The 25,785-nt window shown below is 34.1% G+C and overlaps 1 protein-coding gene and 1 non-coding gene across 3 annotated transcripts in view; one reads left to right on the top strand and one right to left on the bottom strand.

Annotated features, from left to right (window-relative positions):
- Positions 1–25,785, bottom strand: part of LOC134843953 (NADH-ubiquinone oxidoreductase 49 kDa subunit-like) — a 286,758-nt gene that overhangs the window by 101,544 nt on the left and 159,429 nt on the right. The gene's annotated exons all lie outside the window — the stretch shown is intronic.
- Positions 8,809–8,968, top strand: LOC134845331 (U1 spliceosomal RNA). Its single transcript, XR_010162746.1, has one exon. It is a non-coding gene; the product is annotated as a U1 spliceosomal RNA (small nuclear RNA).

The raw sequence follows: 25,785 nt of genomic DNA, 5'->3' as shown, positions 1-25,785 counted from the left end.
AGTGGAATAGTTTCTTTTCGGTTGTAAGCCTCTGCACCAACCCATGTTCAAAGTTTTGCAACAGAAAAGTTCGTCTTGAATATTTCGATGTAAGATTTTACGTAAGCAATCATGATAAAGATGCAGTGCAACTTCCAAAAGGTCGAATCTGTTAGTCGGAAATATTTAAGGGTTTGAATCCTGCGTGTAGTGAATTTTCCTTTACTTAATTGTAATTTGGCCAAAATCTTGAGGAGCGAATCATAAAAAACTCGAAGACTGCATGTAGCCACCAACAATCCTTTGCGTTGGTTAAAAGAAAATGGAACCATGAAAATTAAAAAGCTACATAAAGCTATCAATAAATGCTGCCATATACTTGCGGCGGGTTGGGTCAAAAAGTTTTGTTCGCCCATTGTATGATGATGAATACTGGTAAAAATTGTACTCAAGGTGTTGGGAAATAAGGAGATGATACTTTCCTTTTGATGGAATACTTCTAGTTTGCTTTTTGTATCTTTATAACTACAAAGCAAATAATTTTTGTCATCAATCCCTACTTGGGCCCTAAGAGATTTGCGATGTCGCTAATTAACTTGGCAGAATTGTACATTGGCTAGTTCTTTCATCAAAAATTTCTTTTTTGAATCCTCTTTAGTGAAGGTGGGATATTGTTACATTACCTAAACTGTAATACTGAATTTCCAGTGATTAAACTGGCTGAGTACAGAATGATTATAAACTCGTAGTACAATTTCATTTCAAGCTCCTGGCCTTTTGCATTTTCTTTTGCATTTGTTTTGATCTCGAAGTTTTGTCTCAACCATTGGATTCCGATCCTTCTATTTTTACTTGATTTCGAGGATGGTCCAAAATTAATGCCGTACTAGACTAATTTTGATCTCGAGAGAAAATTTAATCCGCGTCTACGCATTTTTGGCATGTCCTTTTGAGTATCATACAGAATCGCTATTTATTGTAGTAAAAATCAGGCGATTTTTTTGTAAGTTTTTTGCTTCTCGCAATTGCTTGAATAGACAACACCAACAGAAGCACACAAAAAACGCTTAATTAGTGACAACCAATAAAAAAATAAGGAATACTCGTTTTTTGACTTCTCCGTAAGAAAAATTCAAATTTACTGCTCAGTAGACAAAACAATAGGTAAAAGGAACGAATTTTTAAGGACTATAGAAGCTTTAAAAAAATCAGAAATATCATTGTTTTAAAGCAGGAAAAAACTTTTTTTTGTTTCGATAAGTTCAAACGTTTTGCCTATTGGACTTTTGCTTATGGTTACTTTTCGTTCTCTGGATTTTTGAGTATGATAGCTTTTGATTTTTCTTCATACTTACAATTTGTATTATGCACTTTCATGCCTTTTTGTTCCAAGGACTTGTCAATTCTAAAAGGTGTTCCGGTTAATAAACTTTGCATCCTGGAGAAATTGAAAAAACGCGGCATAATTTTGGTGCAATAGTTATGTTTTGATCAGGAAGTACGTTTTGATTAAAACTTAGATATGGATAGACTTTGCTTCTTATGAATATAAAGGTACTCTTATAACTGAGTATTTTTATTTTTAACTCAGAACTTAAAAAGTGTTCAGATTTAAAGTATTGAGAAATTAAACCCATTTCTAACATATTTAGATTGCATCCGTCCTTGGTTGAAATCCACGCTTTAAATTCTACCGGATAATAAGGTTAGTACCAAAAGTAGATTCAAATTTTTTCATAACCTTTAAGTTTAAATTTTTCTCTTTTAACATCAACTGTGTTTGATCTAGGTTTTTTCAGTTAGAGAGGCTGAATTTCGCAATATTGTTTCTAACTGTCAAAATTGACCAAACACGTTGTTCCAGTTTCTAGTAAAACTTGAGTTTGCAATATTTTAAGTTTTTCTCTCTGACAAGATATTGGTATAAGTTAAAAGACAATAAGGTTTTTTTTGGTTCGGACGGAGACTGATCTAGTTTAAACTAAAAAATTCACCTCATAATCTGTATAATCCCTATTAGTCGTTGTAGTTCTTTAAGTTGAGCCTTTGTTCCCTCCATTTTCAATTCATTATCTACGATACTAGATGATGTTTCAATAAAATCTTTTGTTTCAATAAACTAGTTACTGCACAACTTAAGTATTTTGTAGCTACGTGATCTTTTAATTGTTGCCAAGTTGCGGGTGGATTTTGAATTAGTAATGGAGGTGTTTTTCGTTTTAAGCCTCGCACATTTAAGCCACGCAGAAAAAGTTCCATTTTCTTTGCTGTTCTTTGATCATCAGCAAAAATTAGATTAGGCCATCTTCAATCTACTGCGGTCATTTTTCTATGTAAGTAACAACTTTTGATACGTTCTTCCGGTTGTCTGTTTTCTGCTTCTATACTTATGTTTATCATCAGTGAATATTTTTATGAACTGATATCTTATATTGTTCCAAGTTAAACCTGCTGCTAATCCCTGATATCATTGAGCGACTGGATTTCTTAATTTTGAACCGAAAAAGCTCTCCGTTTGTGCTCTTATTGGCACCTGGGCGTGTTGGCCTAGTGCCCAAAGAAAACGCTTTTTTTTTCTCCACTATATTAAGAAATTCTTTTGCATTTTCATTTGGACCTCAGCTGGTAATTTTTTTGAGAGCTGAATCTGGATATGCGACTGCGTTTACCATTTTTGTTCTAATTTACTTAATATTTGGTTGGTAGAGGAAAAAAAATTTAGTTGTATTGTGTTCTGATCAAATATGAGGATCAAATGAATCTAACTAAGTTTTGTGAAGCTTACTGGGTTTGATGAATATTGTTTTTGTTGAACATATAAGTAGTGATATAAGGTCGATTAAGCTTTTTTAGATTAGAAAAAACTTCTGGGGTATCGCTGCTGGAAAGGATGGTTATTTCATTATTGTTTTTGCTTGGATGTTTGGACAAAAAAGTGACCTGATCCTTTTCGATGTTGGTGATATACTATATAATTTTTGTGGAATAATTTTTTAAATTTTATTTTCAAATTAATTTATGTTGTGTTTACTTGATAAAATTTTGTCATAGCATTTTACATCAATTTGCAGATATAATTATTTATTTAGATCAAAAAAACTTTATAGATTTAATACTTTTTACGGATAAAGAGTTTTAGATCTTATTCATTTTGTTAGTAACGTATTTGGGCAGTTCAAATCTTGTTGAGGAATGTTTTTAGTTTCTAATAATAGATTGTTACAACCTTTTGTTCTCTGTTTTGGTATAGGATGATATTTAGAAGGAATTCATCGTTCTTGCGGTATTTAAGATATATTATTTAGTATTTTTATGTGATGAAGAATTCTGTCTTTTTCTAGAGTGTATCGGCAAAAAAGTGCTTATAATTTGTGTTTTAGGTTTATGGTGTTTTAATAAGTTAATTATATAATCTTTTCATGTTAGTGATATACTATAAGAAGTTGGAGACTTTGCTTACTAATTTGAGTCTTAAAATTATTGTACTGACGTCAATTTTAAATTGAGTTTTTTGTTTTTCCTAAGTGGAACTATTTATTTGATTATTTTATTAGCATGAACTAGGGTAATGAAAGCGTCTTAAGACTTTTTAATTGTTGTCAAAGCTTTTGTTAAGGAAATCCAAAATGATCCAAAATTATTTTTTTGTAGTTTTCAAGTTTTTGTGTCCTAAAACCTTTGACTGAAACTTTTAATTTTTTTTTGTATGAAATTTGTTTATTGGTGCCTTTTTTTGACAAGCAATAGAAATATACACCCTTATGAAACGTATCATATGAAAAATATTTTATCAATTTAAAAATGTATGTGTTAGTGTCACACATTCACTATCATATGAAACTTAATTTATCAATTTAAAAGTGGTTGTGATAGTGTTTAGCTTTCGTTTTTGTTGTTAAACCTAATAGTTTTGTGATGAAACTGAATTTTGGTGTTTGGTACTATGTGGTTAATATACAACATTGGTTATAGTGCGTTATATTATGGTTGATTCAAAGTACCTTTGTCTAATTCCAAACTTCAAAGGTTTTGTTTCATCAGATATCTGTTTCATCTTCCGGTCCTTGGAAAGTTTTCAGTAGTCTCTTTTTTGAAATTTTTTTATATTAAAAGCCTTTTTTTTCAGTCTATGATTTGAAAGTCTTCTATTTCTTTTAACCTTGTTAGGCTTCAAACGGACCGGGTGTTTATTGCTTCAATGTCTGCTTTTCAAAGCAGAACATTCTAACCGGTCAGCCTGTATGGCGACACACTTTTTTCCTGATATCCGACGATAAATTCAGTGAAAAACTTTTGAAAGTTTTCAAAAAAATCCATTTTTTAAAGAATGAAAAAATCTTACTAGTATTTAAAAGGTTGAAAAATTAAAAGTGGAAGGGAGTCCACTCTAATCTTATGTAAGCAATTAACACAATAATCTCTTATGTCCTTGTATTATGTGCAATACTGCATAATTATGAACTTGTTTTATTTGGTTTTCATCTCTTCGAAGTCTTGAAAACTGTCTTCCGAACCTCATCAGCTAAAAATCATTCCATAAACAATTTTGGTTCCTCAGAAAACTACAACCAACTGATCGTTTTTCCATCAAGTTTTACCTGCTTTTGCAGTAATCTTGTGCATCCCAAAAATTTGTAATGACACGTCCACTCACTTGCACACATTTTTCCGGTATTTTCTGATTGGATTCGAATCCGCCTGGGCACTTATATAACGCTGCGTTTTCTTTCACAAAAAACAGCATCAAAGCCAAATGTATTGACTTCATTTTAGACTTTTGGGTAACAGAACTACAACAAAACAATGACTGAAAATTTGTGATGATTATCAGCTTAAGGGGAAAATCTGCAGTCAGGATTCAAATTTATTGAAACGAAAGAAGGAAAACCTTTTATTTTCTCATCTAATATAATTTAGAGACAGATGTTTGAAACGAAAATTGATTAGAACAAAAGTCACATTGTTTTTGCTACAGCTGTGGTACAGGATTCAGAATTATTGAAATGAAAGAAAGAAAATCTTTTATTTTCTTCGATATAATTTAGACACAGATGTTTGAAACGAAACTCGATTAGAACAAAAACCTTTTCGTTTTTGCTACAGCTGTGATACAGGATTCAAATTTATTGAAATGAAAGACGGAAAATCTTTTATTTTCCTCAATATAATTTAGACACAGATGTTTGAAACGAAACTCGATTAGAACAAAAGTCACATTGTTTTTGCTACAGCTGTGATACTGTCTTTTGTGGAGACGAGATTTCAAAGTTGGTTATTATATATGACGAAAACCGACACTTCTGACAAAAATGAATCGAAAATTTCCTAAAAATCGGTGTCGTTCTCGTCGATTGTGTTTGTTATATGTCTTATTGCTCCGACTTTTGTAACAAAAGTAACGGAACTTTTATGCTCAGGGTGGGTTTTTTCTTGATTGACAAATTTTGACTTTTCAACTACCTATTTTTGACGGGATTCTCAAATATCATTCAAAAGGCATTGTTACTTTCAGCTTAAATTTGAAAAATTACTTCACCTGCAAGAATTTTTCGTGAAGTTGTGAGGGTTTAAAGATTGCCATTTTGGACAATTTGGGACAATTAACGCGCGATATATTTCGCGCTATTAACGCCTAAGCGCAGATTTCATCCGTCTAAGACATTGTTCCAAAATTGTCGAAGGAAGCACATTTGCCATAATTGATTTGTTACTAGGAGTGTAATCTATCGCTTTGTACTTTACCTGGAGTGCTGGGTGATGATTTTTGCAAAAATCTCAATTTTAAAAAATTATGTGTTTATTTTTTTGCATTACGTTTTTCTCATACGTTATTAATGCTCCATAGACCTGAAAAGGCAGTCTGAACATTCAGCTCCTCGCCCTGATACGAACAGTTTCGTTATTCTTTAATCTTTATTTTTTTTTAAATTTTGATCCAAACATTTCTCGAATTGGAAAGGAAAAAAGGCGCATTTTGTGTTTTTTAGGAATAAATTTTGGTAAACTTACTAAAAACGCGTTGGGGTTCAGGTGGGTTGTTTTCATTTCAAAAGTTGAAAGATGTTGTATTCTTTTTAAGAAAAACTGATCTTATTTTGTGCTTTTTTTCAAAATAATTGGCACTATTTTTCAAGCAAAATACCATGAGATTTTGAAATATAACTTCTGTTTCCGCTATATTCATTTCAATCGTTGTGGACGGAAAGTTCTGTGATACTTGCACAGCATGAGAGTATTTTTGCAAAGTCATTCATTGTTCCGACTTTCGAAGGAAACAGAATGTTTACGCTCGGTGCGGTTTTTTTTCAGTCAATTTTCGCCGATCGAAATAATAGTTTTCAAAAAAACTTTTTAAACCCAATCGAAGATATCGACTTCCAAAGTTCAAATTTAAAAAATCATTTTACCTCCAATTTTTTGTAAAGTTTTTGGGGTTTGAAAATTGCCAAATTGGCCGTGTTCTGGACTAAATTATGCGCGCTTTGAAGAGATTATTCATAATACTGAGAACGTAACGCGAATTATTTATGCCTGGTGAATTATCCCGCTCAACAAAATAGTTGTATTGAGTCTAGCCAATTAAATTGAGGCTAGCTAAATGGTGGTATTAAATTCGTACGTTTTCAATATTTTCTTTTTCCAAAAACTGTTCGATATGAGTTAAGGGACAGTTAGAACATACAGGGCCTTACCTTGATATACGAGCAGTCGTGTTATTTTACGTAAATATATTACGTAAACATATCATTTTTTGTGGCTAAACATTTTCGTAAACTTTTTCGAGTTTTTCCTTTTTAATGAAACTTCTTTTTTATTTAAAAATTTATATAAATTAAAAATGTGAAACTTCAACGAAGAAGCATTTGTAAAGAAAGACTCAAACGGGTTGTTTTTTGTTTTTGGTGTTCTCTACAAAATTTGAGCCAAATTCGCCAGGCTTAGTTTTTTTTAGTTAATGAAAGTTTTCAGGTGGATCAATGATCATATTATAGTATACAAAAATACTCTTTTTTATCAAGTTTTCAAAAGTTAAATTGCAAAAGGATCATTTTTGTGAGGTCTGACAGAAAAAAAGCTTTTTGTGTAATTTATTAACTATGATACTGAACAGTTTAATAATTCAGATACTTTGAACTACAAACCACTTAACTGGATAATATGAATTAACAACAAGGCTGCCTGTAACAGAAAGCCTGAATAATTCAACTATCTCTGTTCTCATTAAAATATTGAATTAACATTAGTATGACTTTTTTCAAAAAGAGTCAATAGGTTCATGAGTTCTTCACTCTATGGAAAAGTTGTAATTTCCTATTGTAAAATTTGGAGGATTTTCAAGTGTGTTTTTCGGTACGACAAAAAAAGTGTTTTTATAGAACATATGATGTGACCTGACCCTATATAGTCGTGGATGTGAAGATCGACCAGGATTTCGGCTTGACTTCCAGTGGGAGCGTAGTCGTAACCTTCATTTTGTTGGTATATTTTTAGTGTTTTTATGCAAATAAATACTCATATCTCGATAAGACTAGGAAACTCAGCTTAATTCTGAACCGCGAAGAAATTCCTGCAGAAAACACAAATCTCTTAGCTTTCTCAGGTTTTTCTCATCAGTTCTGAGATTGCGCGGTTAAAGGTTTGTCTATAGACTTACAAATATAACTCAATTAGATTTTGCGATTCGATTTTTATAAAACTGGGCCACCTCGGCAGATTGTTTGCCCTCCTCTGATTTTGTGCTGCTTGCTCTGTTGTACAGAATTCTTTTCTAGCTGATGTGAGTTGTTAAATGATATTATTTTGGTACATGACTTTGTAGCTCTTCTGTCTACTCTTCAATTTTCTCAATAAAAAAAACTACTTCTCGCTGATCTTGTTTTTTCTTTGAACACATCTTCAATCAATAATGCTAGTTGGAAGCTTAATTGCTTGTCGAATTTGTTTATGTTTATCATCTTGTTGCAGTAGTTGACTATTTAAACTGTTTTTCAAGATAGGCCAATTTTTTGAGAATAAAATTGGCGAGAAGTTTTAGGTGTTCTACAGAGAGCCTTAAATGATTTAGATTTCAAGTTTCACTATTTGGCAACCAGCTGAAAGTTTTCTTTTGTTTCTGCCGGGTCCACACATAACCCTTTTGATCAACCGTAGGGGTATGTGCATGGGAAACACAAAGAGCCCAAAATTGGAAAAAATCCAAAATATCCTTGAAACCAAACGGCAGATTTTAATTTTTTAGAACGTCTCTGTATTACGACTCAACACAAAATACTCTGAGCCTTACGGAATTTTACTTTCTGAATCACATCGAAGGTCTGGATAACTGTGATTGCGACAATTTTTCATTTACGTTGTCAATATCAACAATTTTAAGGTAAACATCGCCTTTTAGTTAGGTTTGAGAATGGTTGTAGTTAGCTTTGTACTTAATTACGTAAAAACTCAAATGTTTTTGGACACTTATTAGCAAGCCGATGACTCACCGAACAATCTAATATCGAGAGCGCTCATTGGCTCTCAATCTTGCTCATAGATTTGAAATGCCACAGTTTATTTTTAAACTTTACCATATTTGGTAATCTGACCAAATATGGTCATAATATAGTTCTTCTAAGTGATTCTTGCTCACTCAATTAATTTGTATTCAAAATGCAGGGAGAAAAACATCAAGATGTTCGATGGACTCCTGACCTGCGTTTTATTTTTCAAACGGTACTTGACAAAATGTTCAAAACTGCAAATCGAAGTATAAAGGGTCGTAAACTAACATAACTGACCTCATAAAGTCAGGCAATTACTGATTGAAATAGAAAAAGTGACAGTTTGTTCATACTTACCTGGCGCCGACCGTCCTCTGATCAAGCAGAGAGGTGGTTCAGGGCGAGGCCTCCGCATTGCACTGCGCGGAGGTTGACCACTGCGATTTCTTCAAGTGAGAAACTCGGACGCACAATTTATTAGTGTAGGGACTGCGTACGCGCTCTCCCTTTGATTTTCACGAACTTAACATCCTTGTACTCCGGATTGGAAGGTCGCGTTTAGTTTTAGAAGCCTCGCTCTATTCGCTTTTTTTTCATCTAAGATCATACCAAACATACACTATAAATAATTTTAAGACTTATAGCTTTTTCATCGTTATGACGTTCTTCAGACATATCCAGATACCTGATGATCTGCTAGAGTCCTGGATCTCAACGAGACACTAATGAACACCTGTGGATCTGAAACCAAAACACTATTGAGGATATTGATGAAAGCCTACTTTTCTGTCAGCTACCTGCCTATTGGTTTATTTGTTCCGATCGTGGATAATCTCCATTTCTGCCGAGAAAAAGGCATTTTGTACTCAACAAATTACACCAGGTGAGATTGGATTATGATGACTTTTCAAAATTTGGCTGCATAAAATTCAAAAATTATTGATTATGATGGATTTAATAATCGGTTATAACCCAAACAGACTGGAAATCAATCTAAACCAAATATAATTGATTATAATCAATTATAATGAATTAATGGTTTATAACGGATTAAATTTCTTATGAATAAAAATCGATTATAATCGAGTTTCACTGTCAGTGTCCACAAATTAAAAAAAATCGATTCTTATCAATTGAAAATGGGTTATAATATTACTGTTTTTCGAGGAAACAAAATTCATTCTTAATCCATTATAATCGATTTTTTTCCTTTTGTGGACAATGACAACAGAAGTCAATTATAATTAATTTTTCTCACTTTGTTGAGATAAAGTCTTTCTACGTTTTTAACTAAAATTGTTTATTTTTGATTATTTAAAAGTTTTAATGATTTTTGTTTCTTTTTCATGTTACTCAATAGCTGAATTTTTTTCCTTTCAACAATTGCCCGCTTCTATTCCCTCCAGTGTTTGCCCCTTTGCCCCCTTTGTACCGTCACGCCGCCACCCCCTCCCCCCACATGAACCAATCCCAACCCTGCCCTCACCTGAACCAACTCCACTTCTACCAAATGATTCCCAACTGAACCAAACCCCCCCCCCACACTATACCTGAACCGGATCACAGTGTGCGTGTGACAAAATCAACAAAATCTTTTTGCAAATTGAGCTTAGATTTAGAAAAGGAGTAGGACCTACACTCACTTTGCAAAAACTTTGCATTACTCATTTGTTAAATACAGAAATTCTTGCAAAGTTTTTCACTACGCGAAACGAAAATAAAGTGGAAAAAAATCCATTTTAAAATGATTTTGTACTGGTTTTGTAATCCATTATAATGGGTTTCAATTGAATTATAATGCATTATGTTTTTTCCAGAAAAAAATGGATTTTTTGTCCAATTTTGTTGTCTAAGCCTAACATGGGAATCGATTATTTTTACAAGGTTTTAGACCACAAAAATCCATTATAATCAATTTTTTTTCACTTTTCTCAGATGTGGGTACTCTAAGGAAGAAGCTGGATTTTTCAAAACTTTTCTGTATATAAATTTCAAAACTTGGACCTGGTTAACTATGAAAATGTGGCCGCCAAAGTTGAATTTCTGAAAATCGAAACAGGGGGGAGGGAATAGTTTACAAGATCCCAAAACTTGAACGCTGCACTCGTTAAATTAAGGTTTACATTTGGCTAGTAAAAATTGTTATATTGTTTTATACTTGTTTTATTCTTGTTTAATTTGCAATTTTTCTCATTGTTTTTCACCATTTTCACTTCCCCATCCACCAACCCTCCCCGATACTTACTCCTCCTTACATACGTTTAACTCGTGAGTTAGCGCAGATGATTTCAATAATAAGTTTTTTACCTTGGTTTCCGAAGTGACTTTTTGGCGGCGTTTCAACTTTTTGGCTGCATGGTCTCAAAGGGAGCTGCCGATTGCCGCATTTTTGCTACCGGTGTCAATCATTTTAAAATTGGTTTTTAACTGGACGCAGAAAAGGCTCTTCTACTTGGAGCTTTTAATGGCCATTTAAATTGGTGGGGTCCGGTGTCTTAATGATTTTTTAATGATTGCTTTGTTAGTTGCGGTGTCTCATTGTATTGATTCTCCAACACTGTCATTGGTCAAATTTCTAAATAACGGTTTGCTAGTTGCTGCATTTTGGGTTGTACGAACCATTACGGTATTACTCGATAAGTCATGTTGTTCGAGAATTAATTTCTCCTAGAAAGTACTTTCACAAGAAATTGGCACAAACGTTAGAGGCATTCGAAGAGCTAGATGAATTTTATTAGCCTAGGTGAATTTTATTACTCGAACGCTTCCAAATTGTTTTATTACTCAAACGCTATTAAATAATTTCAGATAAAATTGAATTTCTCGAGGTAGCAATGGTTGCCTCGCTCTAAACGTCAACCAGGAGATATCATATTTTCAAAACATCTTCGTCAAAGAAGCTTCTGATAGCAGATTCGCAGGCGCGACACTTGGAATTCCCAAACACAAACATCTTGTCATTACCTGGAGCCCGTATCGCCGCGGTCAGAGGCTTCCAACCTCCGAAGGACAAATACAATACCATTGTTTTGCTCATTGGGGGAAACGACGCTTTTGACGGAAGAGAGCCCTCCACGGTCCCTGAAGAAGATATTGCAAACGAACTCGCAGAATTAGCCGAGGAGCTAAACAGACTAGCAAAGCAGATTTTTGTCATCGGAACCCCTCAGTGAATATTGATTCCGATCCGCGAAATACAGAAAAAGAAGGGAAATTGAAATTATAGAGGCGTGTGCGAGAAGATTTACAGTACTTACCATCTAGGCAGTGACGAAATTCACTTAAGCCCAGAAGGTCTCAAGGGCATCAAAAGCATCATAAAGAGCAAGATACTGTACAAGAAATACTCTGACGCTTTCAACGACGAAGGTCATCTCACCCAGTACGAGTGCACCTTCCGACACTGCCACTGCCCTTACTGAGTGTAAGCTGCAGGTTTGTGAGCTGTACTTCCCTCTGTCCTTTCTAGAAATATCAAACCGCAGGCGTCCTCTTTTCGGGATCCACAGGTTTGTATCTTTCTCTGACCCCATCGAACGTTCTAGAAATATCAAACCGCAGGCGACCCCTTTTCGGGATCCGCAGGTTTGCATATTTCTCTGAACGCATCGTACCGCAGGCGTCTCTTCTCGGGAATCACAGATCCCTCTGTAAAGTCCCCCTCTGTTAACTCTTCAACGATGAGTCGCACATGCCGAACTTGCACAAGGTCCATACCGAAAGCCGAAAAAAATACAACTGTGTAGCGTTCGATTGTCACATGCATCTAGAACCAACATGCACAGGATTATCAAACGTAGCCATCAACGGAATAAAGGAGCTTGGTCGCAACGCAATGTTGCTCTGTAACGTCTGCATTGAAAACAACGAACGCGACAACTTCATTTGGATCAGGACTGTCAACAACCTGGAAGAAAAAATCAACAAAAACATGTCTACAATGCTGAGACACTCGAAACGCAAATTGCCCAAATTGTCGAAAAGAAAAAAAAACGAAGCAATGAGGAAAACAATCGACAAAGTAGACGAGAGTTACGCAAACGTATTGAAGAAAGTTGAAAGCTACAAAAACGTGAATAGTCCTCAAAACTCCAAAAACAACAACAACACAACCATTCACAGCATCGAACACAATGTAAGAGTGCAAGGGATCCATGAAGAACCTGATAAACCACGCGACGTGAATCTTGTCCAAACTCACGAAAAACTAGAGGAAATTTTGGGAACCATAGGAAGTAAACCGAAAATAGTCCAGTTTAAAAGACTTGGAACATTCAACAAAGAAAGGAAAAAGCCTAGAACACTTCTAGTTACGCTTGAAAATCCAGCAGCAGTCAATCTAGTGATTGCAAAAAGTACTGAAAAAAGAGACAAAATGAAAGAAATGAATATATTTCTGTCACGTGCCCTATCTAAAGAAGATTCTATCAAAGAAAACCTCTGCCTGAAACGACGTAGGGAAATGCTTGAAGAAGGCGTACCACGTGAAAAACTGAAAGTAAGAAACCTTGAGCTTTTCCGTGATGGAGCAAAAGTTCAATTAAACCAAACTTCCCAGCCAGAACAAGAAAATGCAACACGGAACGTTTGACTAGATCATCTCCACATTTTACAATTTAATGCACGCAGTTTAGTTTACTATGAAAGAAGATTCAAAATGGCAAATGCAAAAAAAATTGGTTTGTACAGCGTTATTTGTATTTGTGAGACCTGGTTAAACAAAAATTTCTTAAACTCTGAACTACTAATTGCTGAAAACAACCTTTACACATAGAGCAAATCAATCGTCTAACACTCACGGAGGTGTCCTGATTGCCATTAAGAACTCACTAAATTCCCAAAAAAAAAAACTCGACTTCGAATGTTGTGTCCTATGTAACATAACTCTGGCAAACGAAACCATCTATATACGCTCCTTTTACAACCCCCCTAGAGCCAGTCAATACAGATATGACTACCAATGTTTCAACAAAATTCTCGGAGCGATCCCTAAAAAGAGTAAAGCAGTCATATGTGGAGACATTAACTTTCCATCTACAAACTGGGAAATCTTCAGCAGTCAAGAAAACGATGAACAAGAAATCCTAGAAATGTTAGAAGATAGGCTTCTTCAACAGAGCATTAACTTTCCGACCTGCGGCACAAACACGTTGGACGTTTTTCTGTATCAAAACTGTCAAATATACTCTGAACACGATGAAATTTTTGATAAAATCTAAGACTGCTCTGACCATATTGCAATCAGAACAGCAATAGAACTTGAACATTTCGATCCTTCCCCAGCAATGACAAACTTCTGGAGTTTTGGGTCAGGAGATTATGACCGGATTGTTGGTGCCATGAAAGATCGGGCCTTCAACCCTCAATGTTACACCAATGTTGACAAAAGGTACAACGAACTTCAAGACTACTTAACCGACTTGATAGACACTCACATCCCAAAAAGAACAAAATATCGTCAATCCCTACCACCTTGGATTACACCGAGTACATCACATCAGATGAAAATTCTCAACACGCAAAAGAGGTTTCTCGTAAAACGACCAACTAGCTACCGAAAAATTAAGGTCTTCAAACTAGAAAGCCAAATCACTGAATTATGTGAACATGATCGAATCTCATACCAAGAAAAAAATTTTGCTTCAAGAAATTGGTCAAATTTACAAGCACCTTAGGCATATCAATAGAGCTTCGAACATCCCGAAAACTATGAAGTTCAAAGACAAAATGACATCAATTCCAGAAGAAAAGGTAGAAATGTTTAACACATTTTTTTACTCAGTGTTTTCAGCCAAAGAGAACTACAACTTCCTTGACATAAAGTGCGAATCACCAACCCTAACAAACTTCAGCGTTTCAAACAAAGTAATAAAAAATATTCTGGCAAATATAGACACTACAAAAACTCGTGGACCAAATGGTCTACCTCCCGGGTTTTACCAACGATGCGGCAAACAAATGAGTAATATACTCAATAAGCTTTTCAAGAATATTAAACGCATAAGCAAAATGCCAATGAGTTGGAAAACAGCGGCTGTAACACCCCTTCACAAAAAGAACGACCCAAAAGATGTTGAAAACTATTGCCCACTCTCCCTTCTAAACATTGACAGCAAAATCTTTGAAAAATGCTTGTACTCTCCACTCTACGAGCACTTTAAAGACCATCTTTCCGTAAACCAACACGATTTTGTGAAGAAACGCTCCGTTATGAGCAACATGCTCCAATTCCTAAATCGAATCTACAAAACCCTGGATGAAAGTCCCCATGATGAGATCATTGCTTTTTATGCTGATTTGTCCAAGGCCTTCGATAAAGTCCCCCACAAATTATTACTCCGAAAATTGAGTGATATTGGTGTAAGTGGATGCCTACTCGAAATCATCTACGACTATCTCAGAAACCGAAGGCAATTTGCTCGGGTTGATTTCTACACATCCACCGTCCTCGAAATAACCAGCGGGATACCCCAAGGTTCACTCCTGGGCCCACTCCTGTTCTGTGTTTTTATAAATGATCACCCTGAAGTCCTACGCTTCAGTGACCACTTAATATTTGCTGACGATCTAAAAATTCTATCTGTTGGACGCAAACAAGATGAAATACAACTCGACTTAAACAAAATTGGGTTAGACAAAACAACATGGAACTGGCATTCGAAAAATGCGCTCAAATAAACTTCAGAGGTGTTGATAAAAATCTATTTTTGAACGGAAATCGTGTACCTCAGCCAAAATCTTTAAAAGATCTGAGTATTCACATGTTAGGAGATCTTAGTTGGAGCACTCATCTAACCGAACGATTAAAGAAAGCAAACAAATTACTATACAGTCTAAGACGATATGTAGCATATAACGTCAACACCTTTGTAAAACTAGGTCTCTACAAATCAATATTACTACCAGTCCTAAACTACGGCTATCACTGTGCGAACTTGCTGAATAAAAAAACTTACAAAAACTTGAATTTTTTTAAAAGAAAGTAGTAAAGTGGATATGTGGAAAACACTGCCAAAAATACACTGATCAACTTAGAATGCTCAACATTTTACCTCTGCCAATGTTCCTACAGACCAATGACTTACTTTTGCTTTCAAAACTCTGCACTGACTACAAACACCACAGCATCCAACTTCCCACAGCTAATAATACCCTAGACCGACTATTAGAGCCCTTCAAATTACCCAAAACTCGAACAGAAAAACGCCGGGGAGAATTCGTTTTTCGTACAACCAGAATTGCAATTAGAACTGATCATTTAGTCGATTTCAGGATAGAACAGGGACTCAAACAGCGCGTCACAACTCTTATGTGGAAGTTCTACAGTGAAAAATACAGTATCCTCAACCTCTGCACTTGGCAGATATGCTGCGACTGCACAACGTGCAAAAATAACTGGACAATATTATAAACTCTGTGGAAGAAATTCCCACCACTACTCTTCTGGAAAGCCACAGCAACAACAACAACAACAACAAATGGCGTCTTTTTGCTCTGCACCTCAGCTTCTTGTTTTCTTGTGCCAGAAAAGGACCTGTTTCCTTTTTAGTTTTTCAATTGAAAAAGTGCTAGAATAGGTAAGGTTGGACTTTCTCTCAAAGTATGCTAGGAAAAATTTATGGCAAAATAATTTCTGTGCACATGTTTGTAATATTTCAGATTTTTTGTTAAATAATTTATTAGAAAAAAATTGATAAATTTCATTACGAGGCCAAACCGTGAATTTTGTGAATTGTGAGTGGTTTCGGCAACAACGATGCTGTCTTTGCTTTTTTTATTCGTTTTTTCTTTGTTTTTTTTTTGTTAAAAAGCTTGACATATTTAAAGACTCTTTTTTGGAGCTCAGGAAAAAAACAAACAAAAACTAGCACGCCTATCTAGACAACAGTTTGGCCCCGTAATGTTTTTCATTATTTATTGCTAAACTCAAGGAAAAGTCTGTCTAATAAATTAGAATTTTTGTCTTGTTTTGAAAGTTTTTTCTAATTGTTTTGAAAGGCAACTTTGCACACATGAAACTTTTTTATTAGCTGTGGATTTACTGAACTCTCATTTGCCAATTAGGAGTCAAGCAGTGTTTGCCAAAACCGGAAAAAAAACAGCTTTTTAGAAACCTTTCACAAAGGGTGCCATTTGGCTCAATTCTTGGACAAACATTTTTCCTTCTTAATGAAACTGATCTTTCTAAAACTTCAGAGACTGCTCATATCATAAAATGTGCCAATAACAGCAATATCTACGATTCTGTAAAAAAAAAATGGAAAAAATGTTTCGAGCTTAAGAACAGTTGTTTGCTGATCAGACAAAAGAAATTAACAGTTCATGAATCTGTATCCAAATCATAATGAATGTTGCATCCCAATCAACATAAACGAGATCACTGCGGGTATCTTTGAATTGAGTAAAATCTATATCATAGTTATTTAGAATACATTTGGATGTAATGTTTTTCATTATTTATTGCTAAACTCAAGGAAAAGTCTGTCTAATAAATTAGAATTTTTGTCTTGTTTTGAAAGTTTTTTCTAATTGTTTTGAATGGCAACTTTGAACACAGAAAACTTTTTTATTAGCTGTGGATTTACTGAACTCTCATTTGCCAATTAGGAGTCAAGCAGTGTTTGCCAAAACCGGAAAAAAAACAGCTTTTTAGAAACCTTTCACAAAGGGTGCCATTTGGCTCAATTCCTGGACAAACATTTTTCCTTCTTAATGAAACTGGTCTTTCTAAAACTTCAGAGACTGCTCATATCTTAAAATATGCCAATAACAGCAATATCTACGATTCTGTAAAAAAATGGAAAAAATGTTTCGAGCTTAAGAACAGATGTTTGCTGATCAGACAAAACAAATTAACAGTTCATGAATATGTATCCAAATCATAATGAATGTTGCATCCCAATCAACATAAACGAGATCACTGCGGGTATCTTTGAATTGAAAAAAATCTGTATCATAGTTATTTGAGAATACATTTGGATGTAATGTTTTTCATTATTTATTGCTAAACTCAAGGAAAAGTCTGTCTAATAAATTAGAATTTTTGTCTTGTTTTGAAAGTTTTTTCTAATTGTTTTGAATGGCAACTTTGAACACAGAAAACTTTTTTATTAGCTGTGGATTTACTGAACTCTCATTTGCCAATTAGGAGTCAAGCAGTGTTTGCCAAAACCGGAAAAAAACAGCTTTTTAGAAACCTTTCACAAAGGGTGCCATTTGGCTCAATTCCTGGACAAACATTTTTCCTTCTTAATGAAACTGGTCTTTCTAAAACTTCAGAGACTGCTCATATCATAAAATAAGCCAATAACAGCAATATCTACGATTCTGTAAAAAAAAATGGAAAAAATGTTTCGAGCTTAAGAACAGATGTTTGCTGATCAGACAAAACAAATTAACAGTTCATGAATATGTATCCAAATCATAATGAATGTTGCATCCCAATCAACATAAACGAGATCACTGCGGGTATCTTTGAATTGAAAAAAATCTATATCATAGTTATTTGAGAATACATTTGGATGTAATGTTTTTCATTATTTATTGCTAAACTCAAGGAAAAGTCTGTCTAATAAATTAGAATTTTTGTCTTGTTTTGAAAGTTTTTTCTAATTGTTTTGAATGGCAACTTTGAACACAGAAAACTTTTTTATTAGCTGTGGATTTACTGAACTCTCATTTGCCAATTAGGAGTCAAGCAGTGTTTGCCAAAACCGGAAAAAAACAGCTTTTTAGAAACCTTTCACAAAGGGTGCCATTTGGCTCAATTCCTGGACAAACATTTTTCCTTCTTAATGAAACTGGTCTTTCTAAAACTTCAGAGACTGCTCATATCATAAAATATGCCAATAACAGCAATATCTACGATTCTGTAAAAAAAAATGGAAAAAATGTTTCGAGCTTAAGAACAGATGTTTGCTGATCAGACAAAACAAATTAACAGTTCATGAATATGTATCCAAATCATAATGAATGTTGCATCCCAATCAACATAAACGAGATCACTGCGGGTATCTTTGAATTGAAAAAAATCTATATCATAGTTATTTGAGAATACATTTGGATGTAATGTTTTTCATTATTTATTGCTAAACTCAAGGAAAAGTCTGTCTAATAAATTAGAATTTTTGTCTTGTTTTGAAAGTTTTTTCTGATTGTTTTGAATGGCAACTTTGAACACAGAAAACTTTTTTATTAGCTGTGGATTTACTGAACTCTCATTTGCCAATTAGGAGTCAAGCAGTGTTTGCCAAAACCGGAAAAAAACAGCTTTTTAGAAACCTTTCACAAAGGGTGCCATTTGGCTCAATTCCTGGACAAACATTTTTCCTTCTTAATGAAACTGGTCTTTCTAAAACTTCAGAGACTGCTCATATCATAAAATATGCCAATAACAGCAATATCTACGATTCTGTAAAAAAATGGAAAAAATGTTTCGAGCTTAAGAACAGTTGTTTGCTGATCAGACAAAACAAATTAACAGTTCATTAATATGTATCCAAATCATAATGAATGTTGCATCCCAATCAACATAAACGAGATCACTGCGGGTATCTTTGAATTGAAAAAAATCTATATCATAGCTATTTGAGAATACATTTGGATGAAATTTTAGCATTCAAAAACCAAATCAGTTTGGTAAAAATCAAACTGAGACAGCTAATTTCAACCATTATCAATTAGAACGTTCTGCCAATGTCGAACACTTCTGAGACTATCCAAAATATACATTCAACCAACTCCTCAATACTGTGTTCTAATTTTTGACACTGCAAAATGGATATAAAAATGAAGTCTCAGGATTAAAAAAAAACAGAGCTATTTGCTCAAGGACAGAATATCAGTCCCACGTGAAATTAATTGATACAAAACAATGAAAAAAAATTTAGAAAGAGTACTCAAATTAAACTATTCAGAACAAATGAGATCCAGTCATTGCATATAAAAAAGTTAATTTTTACTCCAGTCAGACTTTTGTATTTTTAAACTGAACAAAACAATTATAAATGATATCTGCAGCCTCAGTAAGAAATGAATTTTTCATACACAAGTCTTGTGATATCTACATTCAAGCAAATGACAGATGGGAATAGTTTTTTTTGTTAGCTGTACAAAAATTTTGAAACCACTAAAAGTTCAATTTTGCATTTTTTTTAAAATTTGGTTTGCTTGATATTTTGAATTGACTAATTTTGATACAATTATTTGAAGGAGAAGTCATTTGAAAACCCGATATGCCAATTGGTTTTTAATTTTTTCCAGAAAGGTTCTATTTTCCAGCATGATCTTTTGTGATTATGACTTTTGTCCATGTATCAAACTGGATTGATTTACTTTGTTAATGTTATCCATGCTAACTTGTTTTGAACGAGAACTTAAGAATCAGGGAAAAAAAGTGAAATCCAGCCAACGATGCGAAAACGTACTAAATCGAATCAGTAGAAATGTTTACTTTAAACAAAATAATGAAATAAATAAAATATCGGTTGATAAATTAAACTTGCAAGATTACTTCTTAGGTCTTATTAACAGTTTCCGCTTGCAAGAAATAAACCAGCAAAGTTTCGACATCAAAAGGTAGCAAAATTAGAGTTTTCACGCTAATCGAGGCATTAACTCTGTGCCCAGAAACACAAACGATATGTAATCTGAAACTCTTTTCAGGAAAGCTTAGAGCGTAGATTCAACAAGCTCTCTTTCTATTAAAGAAAGGCAGTGCACAGGTTCGTAATTTTTGATATTTTTTATTTTTGTTTAATTAATTTATAAGACAAACATTTGAGGAATTTCATTACGAAGCAAAGCTGTGTATTTTGCGAACTGTGAGCGGTATTCGCAACAAAGATCCCCCTCTTTGTTTTTATTTTGTTCGTTCAGTTTCTTTGATTGTTCCAACAAAATTTTGACATGCTTAAAAACTCAGGAATCCAGGAAAAAACAAACAAAAAAATTGCGCGCTTATCTAGTGCACAGTTTGGCCTCGTAATGTTTTTCATTAATTAGCGCTAAAATCAAGGAAAAGCCTGCTCTATAAATTACAATTTACGTCATGATTTGAAAATTTATTTAATTGGTATGAATCGCAACATTGAAAGCAGAAATCTTTTTTATTAGCTGTGGTTTTACTGAACTCTCATATGTCAAATAGGAGTCAAGCAGGGTACTAAGACCGAAAAAAAAACTTTTTTGAAATCTTTCACAAGGGGGTGACATAGGTCTCAATTCTTGGACATGTTGCATCCAAATCAACATAAATCGGATCAATGCGGGTCTCATTGAATTGTAAAAATAAAATTTAATGAATCTTCGAGGATAAGTTTAGATGAAAAATTAGCATTCAGAAATCAAATCAGTTTTGTAATAATCAAACTGAGACAGCTCATTTCAACCATTATCAATTAAAACGTTCTTCAAATCTCGAACACTTCTCAAACCTTTCAAATCATACGTTTAAACAACTCCTCAATTGTGTGTTCTAATTCATGACACTGAAAAATAGATATACAAAACGAATAGTCTCAGGATAAAAATTCAAAGTTATTTGCTCAACGACAGAATATCAGTCCTAAGGGAAATTAAAGAAAAATGTTTTATTTGTACAACATGCGATTTGCACGTTTACAGTTTTTTTAAAATTGTTATGTAAAATAATAATCTAACAAAAAACACAGAAAATCTTTCAGAAAAAAATTGATACAAAAAAATGAAGACAAATTTAGAAAGAGTATACGAATTAAAAAATTCAGTTTTTTTGTAAATTCTTTTTAAACTTTTTAAAAGATTATGTAAGTAGTAATCCAACAAGAAAACACAAAAAAATTAATTGATACAAAATGAACAAAATTTTAGAAACAAAATATTGGTTGATAACTCAAACTTGCAAAATTACTATTTAGGTCTTATTAACAATTGCCCCTTTCAAGAAATATATCAGCAAAATTTCGACATCAGAAGGCAGAAAAATTAGAAATTTTACGCTAATCGAGGCATTAACTCGGTGCCCAGAAACACAAACGGTATGTAACCTGAAACTCCTTTCAGGAAAGTTTAGAGCGTAGGTTCAACAAGCTCTCTTTCTCTTGAAGAAAGCCAATTGCAAAAACAAAGAAAAAAACAAGGTTTCTTGATATTTATTGAAAAATATTTTCAATGCTTTCGTTTGTGTTTTGCCGTAAAACATGGTTCCAAAAACATAGTGCGTTTTTTGTCTCTGATGCTTAACAGAACTATAAACCTTTTTTTCTTAAATGATTTGAAAATTTTTAAAATTCATATAAAAAGATTTAATTGAATTTATCGAAAGTTCAAAGTTCTATCAAACGCCTCATGTTTCATAAAAAAATTGACAAGCTTCTTCGAATGCAATACCAATTTGATGGCTTTGATTAATTTGATTAATTTGATAAACAATGATAATTTTATTAACCAATTAATTAAAAACTGAGATGAATTTGATGAAATTTCAACTTCAAACCTCCTGCTTTGACTTACGAAGATAGTTTGTGCGTTTTGTTTGAAATAATTTTTATCTTTCTGATGAGTCACCGTTTTCATAACAAGGAGAAAAACACGACCTTGTAAAATTTCGCGTTCAAACGTTATGTTTGAACAAAACAACTACATCGAAATGTTTTTTGAAAACAAGTTAGACAAATTATAGAATATTGTACAGCTCTAAGTTTTATGGTTCCCCGTAATACAAGTCGTTGGAATTATGTTTTCACCTTGATTTTGTGGATCACATTTGAGCCGATGGTCCTTTAATTCGATTTCCTCTTTTTTGCGCTTGAGATTTAAATATCCATAACATGGAAAAAATTTTGTTGGATCAACCAGAAAGTCCCCCTCCCCCAATAAAAAAAATTACCTACTTCGGTAGAAATTTATTGAAAATTTCTTTTTTTTCTAGTTCTGTTTTCAAAAAATAGTTATTTAATCTCTGAATAACGTTAAAAAAAACTTATCAATCGAGAGTTCCGTTTTTTATAAGCAAACAATTGTTGAGCGACTAATTGAAGAGCTCTCTGTTTAATAAAATTGATTCTCAATTGTCAAAAAAATTTTCAACAGCAAAACTACATACAAAGTTATTTGGATTTCAAATCATGTCTAGCAGGACTTTAAAAATAAGTTATCAGAATGGACCACTTTTGTTGAAGAATCAAAATGAGGCGAAAAAGAACCATATTTTCTTCTATTCAATACATGTGACATGCTCGTAACAACAAGCTGGTTTCTGTGAATTTAGCACAGACTGTTTCGATCATTATTCCAATCAGTCTTCTGAAAAGACTATCAAAAAAAGTCGAAAGCAATTTTTCTGAAGTCAATTATCATCATTTAATTTTTGAATGATTTGCCGTGTTTGTTGTCGTATTCTAATTTACAGAATTCAAATTAGTGTGAAGAAAGGCTCAAATATGAATTTCTTTTCTTTTTTTTTGATAAAAATTTGATCTTTTTTCCGTCAATTTTTTTTCTTCGAGCGGCCAAAAGTTCTTCAAGTTTTGCATTACCTTCAATTTTTTTTCTAGATTAATCAGTTTTATCATTTTGATCCAGATGTGCAAGATTCATTTTTATTCAGGACGACTCAAATTCATTTACTTGAAATAAAACTTCGAATAAAAGTTATTAACGTCACTTGCACATTTTAAAATTTTCTCTCTTCTAAACCAACTATAATTTCAGTTATAAGGATGATTTTTTCTTTGTCAAAATCTAAATAGCAAAACAGGCTGTCGTTGGCTTTTATAAAAAGAAAACAATAAGCTTTTGCAAATTACACGATGCCACTACTTTGACAATTTTTTTCATGTTAAAGAGAGTAACTCGAACATAACACGGTTTTTACAGTTGGACCTATTCAGTTTGACCACTTTTAAAACCTCAAGAAAGCTTGTTTCATGTTAGATGACTACGTGCAAAAAAGTTCTAGAAAAAATTTTTGGAGCAAAAAATTACAAGACTGGAAACCACTTCATAAGAAAAACGACAAAAAAAACTTATCTTGCAATAAGTAAGCGTTATCGAAACATATTAAATACTTTTTTTTAGCTTAACTAAAGGTTTGAAGAAAAAAACACCCAAAGAGTAACGACAATACCTTAGAGATCAAAAGTTTTAGGTTCGAATCCAACCCGGATTTTGTTTATAATTCCAAAGGAAATATTTCTGTTGCCTGTTTATCATTTGTCTGCTTATATTCTGTCATTTTAGTTGAACTTATTTTTAAATAATCCTGAAATTTGGAAGTTTACTAGCCCCATTTTTTTCTTGAGTTAATTTTTTCATTTAGAAATTTTATTCGGTCTAAATGATTTCGGCATACAATTTATCCACTTAATAACCTATTTTGCGTAGTTTGGAGAAAACATTACTCTCCCCGCCTTTTTTTTCCAGTATCACAAAATTGAAAAATCTTAGAACTTCAAAAGTTCACAGCTCACACTTTTTCATGACATCATTTTGGTTTTTAGCTCAACTGGAGATTTTCCAAGTTTTTTGGCTTTTATCTTATAATTCAAAAATTTGAAAATCTTATATACGCGGGCGATTGCATTGCTGTACGAGTATTTCTCAAAACGAACAACATTCCAGACGAAACTTTTAAAGTTTTATGATTGTGATTTTTCGACTTTTTTTTCATTTATGCTTGGTTAGCTACAATGCTAAAAATGTAGGGGTAATTTAAGCGGTACGAAACTCAACTTCATCTGTCAAATAATATCCCATCAAATCAAAATTCGAAATCTCAACAATCATACACTTACCCAAGAAAGCTCAATTAACACTCACAAACCGATATCTCAGAAAAATCATGTAGAATTGGTGATTCTATTGTATAGCGTACAAGAACCTTTTCTTTGAACCTTGAACATGCAAACTAAGAGTAGCAAGAGCTATATCGTTGATGTAGTCTGTCAAGATAGGTAAATAATAGAGTAGTTAAGTTAGGATCGAACTAAACTTATATTTGCTCAAATCGCGAGGAATTAATCTCTCGTTTTAGTGAAAATGGGTGGTTAATTCCTCGCTATTTGAGCGAATATAAGTGAGCAACTATCTGTTACTCTAATGATAAGTTACATAACTCTTCGCTTCGCCGTGCGCCCTAACACTTAGTCGTTTCCCTCCCTTTAAAGTTTTACCCTTAAAATATCCCTGACCCAACAGTTAGTCCCCGTTAAATAAACAATGATATAGCACAAAGAGTAACCTGAAAGGGGACGTAACTGAATTAATTTTACTCTTCATGGTACGATTCAACCCTTTCACATTCATAATCATCACTAGCAATTGTCTGCACAACAGTTCAGGTGGGATCGCACTCAATGTAAGTAAGCATCAACTAATGAGATAGAAAGAGACAGTTTACTAATGTAAGTTTTAACTCACAAACTCGTCAATTGCAAACCGTACAGGTGGTCTCCTTACTCGAGTTGGTCGACCGCCATCATCTGCAGTTCCATCTGCCATCACCGGTTTGGCAGCCATCACCTCGCCAGGTGGTCTGCCTTCCGCCTCATAGGGTAGATTCGCTGGCTTCTCTTCCCTTCTGGCCTCCAGCTCCGTCGCATCGTATGCCTCAATCGCATCTTCTTCCCTCCTAGCCACTTCTCGCATCATTCGTGGTGGATCAGCGATGTGTTCTGGCATCGCCCGAACCCGCACATTTTCCCCGGGCGGATTAAATTGTGGCTCGACTGCTCGATTTCTTACAGGCAACAGTCTCACTGGTACATCTCGTGGGCTTGGTTCATGACTAAAACCCTCCCAGTTGTTCGCCCACAACAACTCATCTTCATCATACATCTCTGGGTCATCGAAGAATTTAACCGACCGATAGGGTGTCGGTCGCTTGCTGCTAGTAGCCTCATCTGACTGTGCCGTCTCTTCTTTGAATCGCTTTAGCATGTTGAAGTGCAAGAACTTGACTTTGCTAGGAGTTGACTCCTTTGCCATCTTGTAGTTCACTTCAGACATTCTCGCCAGTACAACATAAGGTCCTTCCCATGGATCAAAGTGCTTCTTCGACTTGAATTTTTCCTTCGCCCACACCCAGACTTTATCTCCAGCTGAGTATGGTTCTCCATGAACTTTCTTCCACTAATGATCCTCCTGTCGTCGTTGACCCGTCCCAAGGACTTCTCTGGCACTGATATGAGCATCTCGGAAGAGCTCATCTAGTTTCTCTGCAAAACAATCCTTCGTCAGCACTTCGTCGTGATGTTTCGCGTAGAACAGGTCAGTGGGGTACTGGCATTCCTGACCATGAACCAGAATGAATGGCGTCGCTCCCGTCGTGCAATGAATAGTCGTGTTC

The sequence above is a fragment of the Symsagittifera roscoffensis genome, chromosome 4 (assembly GCF_963678635.1).
Source record: "Symsagittifera roscoffensis chromosome 4, txSymRosc1.1, whole genome shotgun sequence".
Classification (NCBI taxonomy): Eukaryota; Metazoa; Xenacoelomorpha; order Acoela; family Convolutidae; genus Symsagittifera; species Symsagittifera roscoffensis.
Note: the sequence above shows the minus strand (reverse complement) of the source record. Positions and strands in the feature narration are given on the sequence as shown.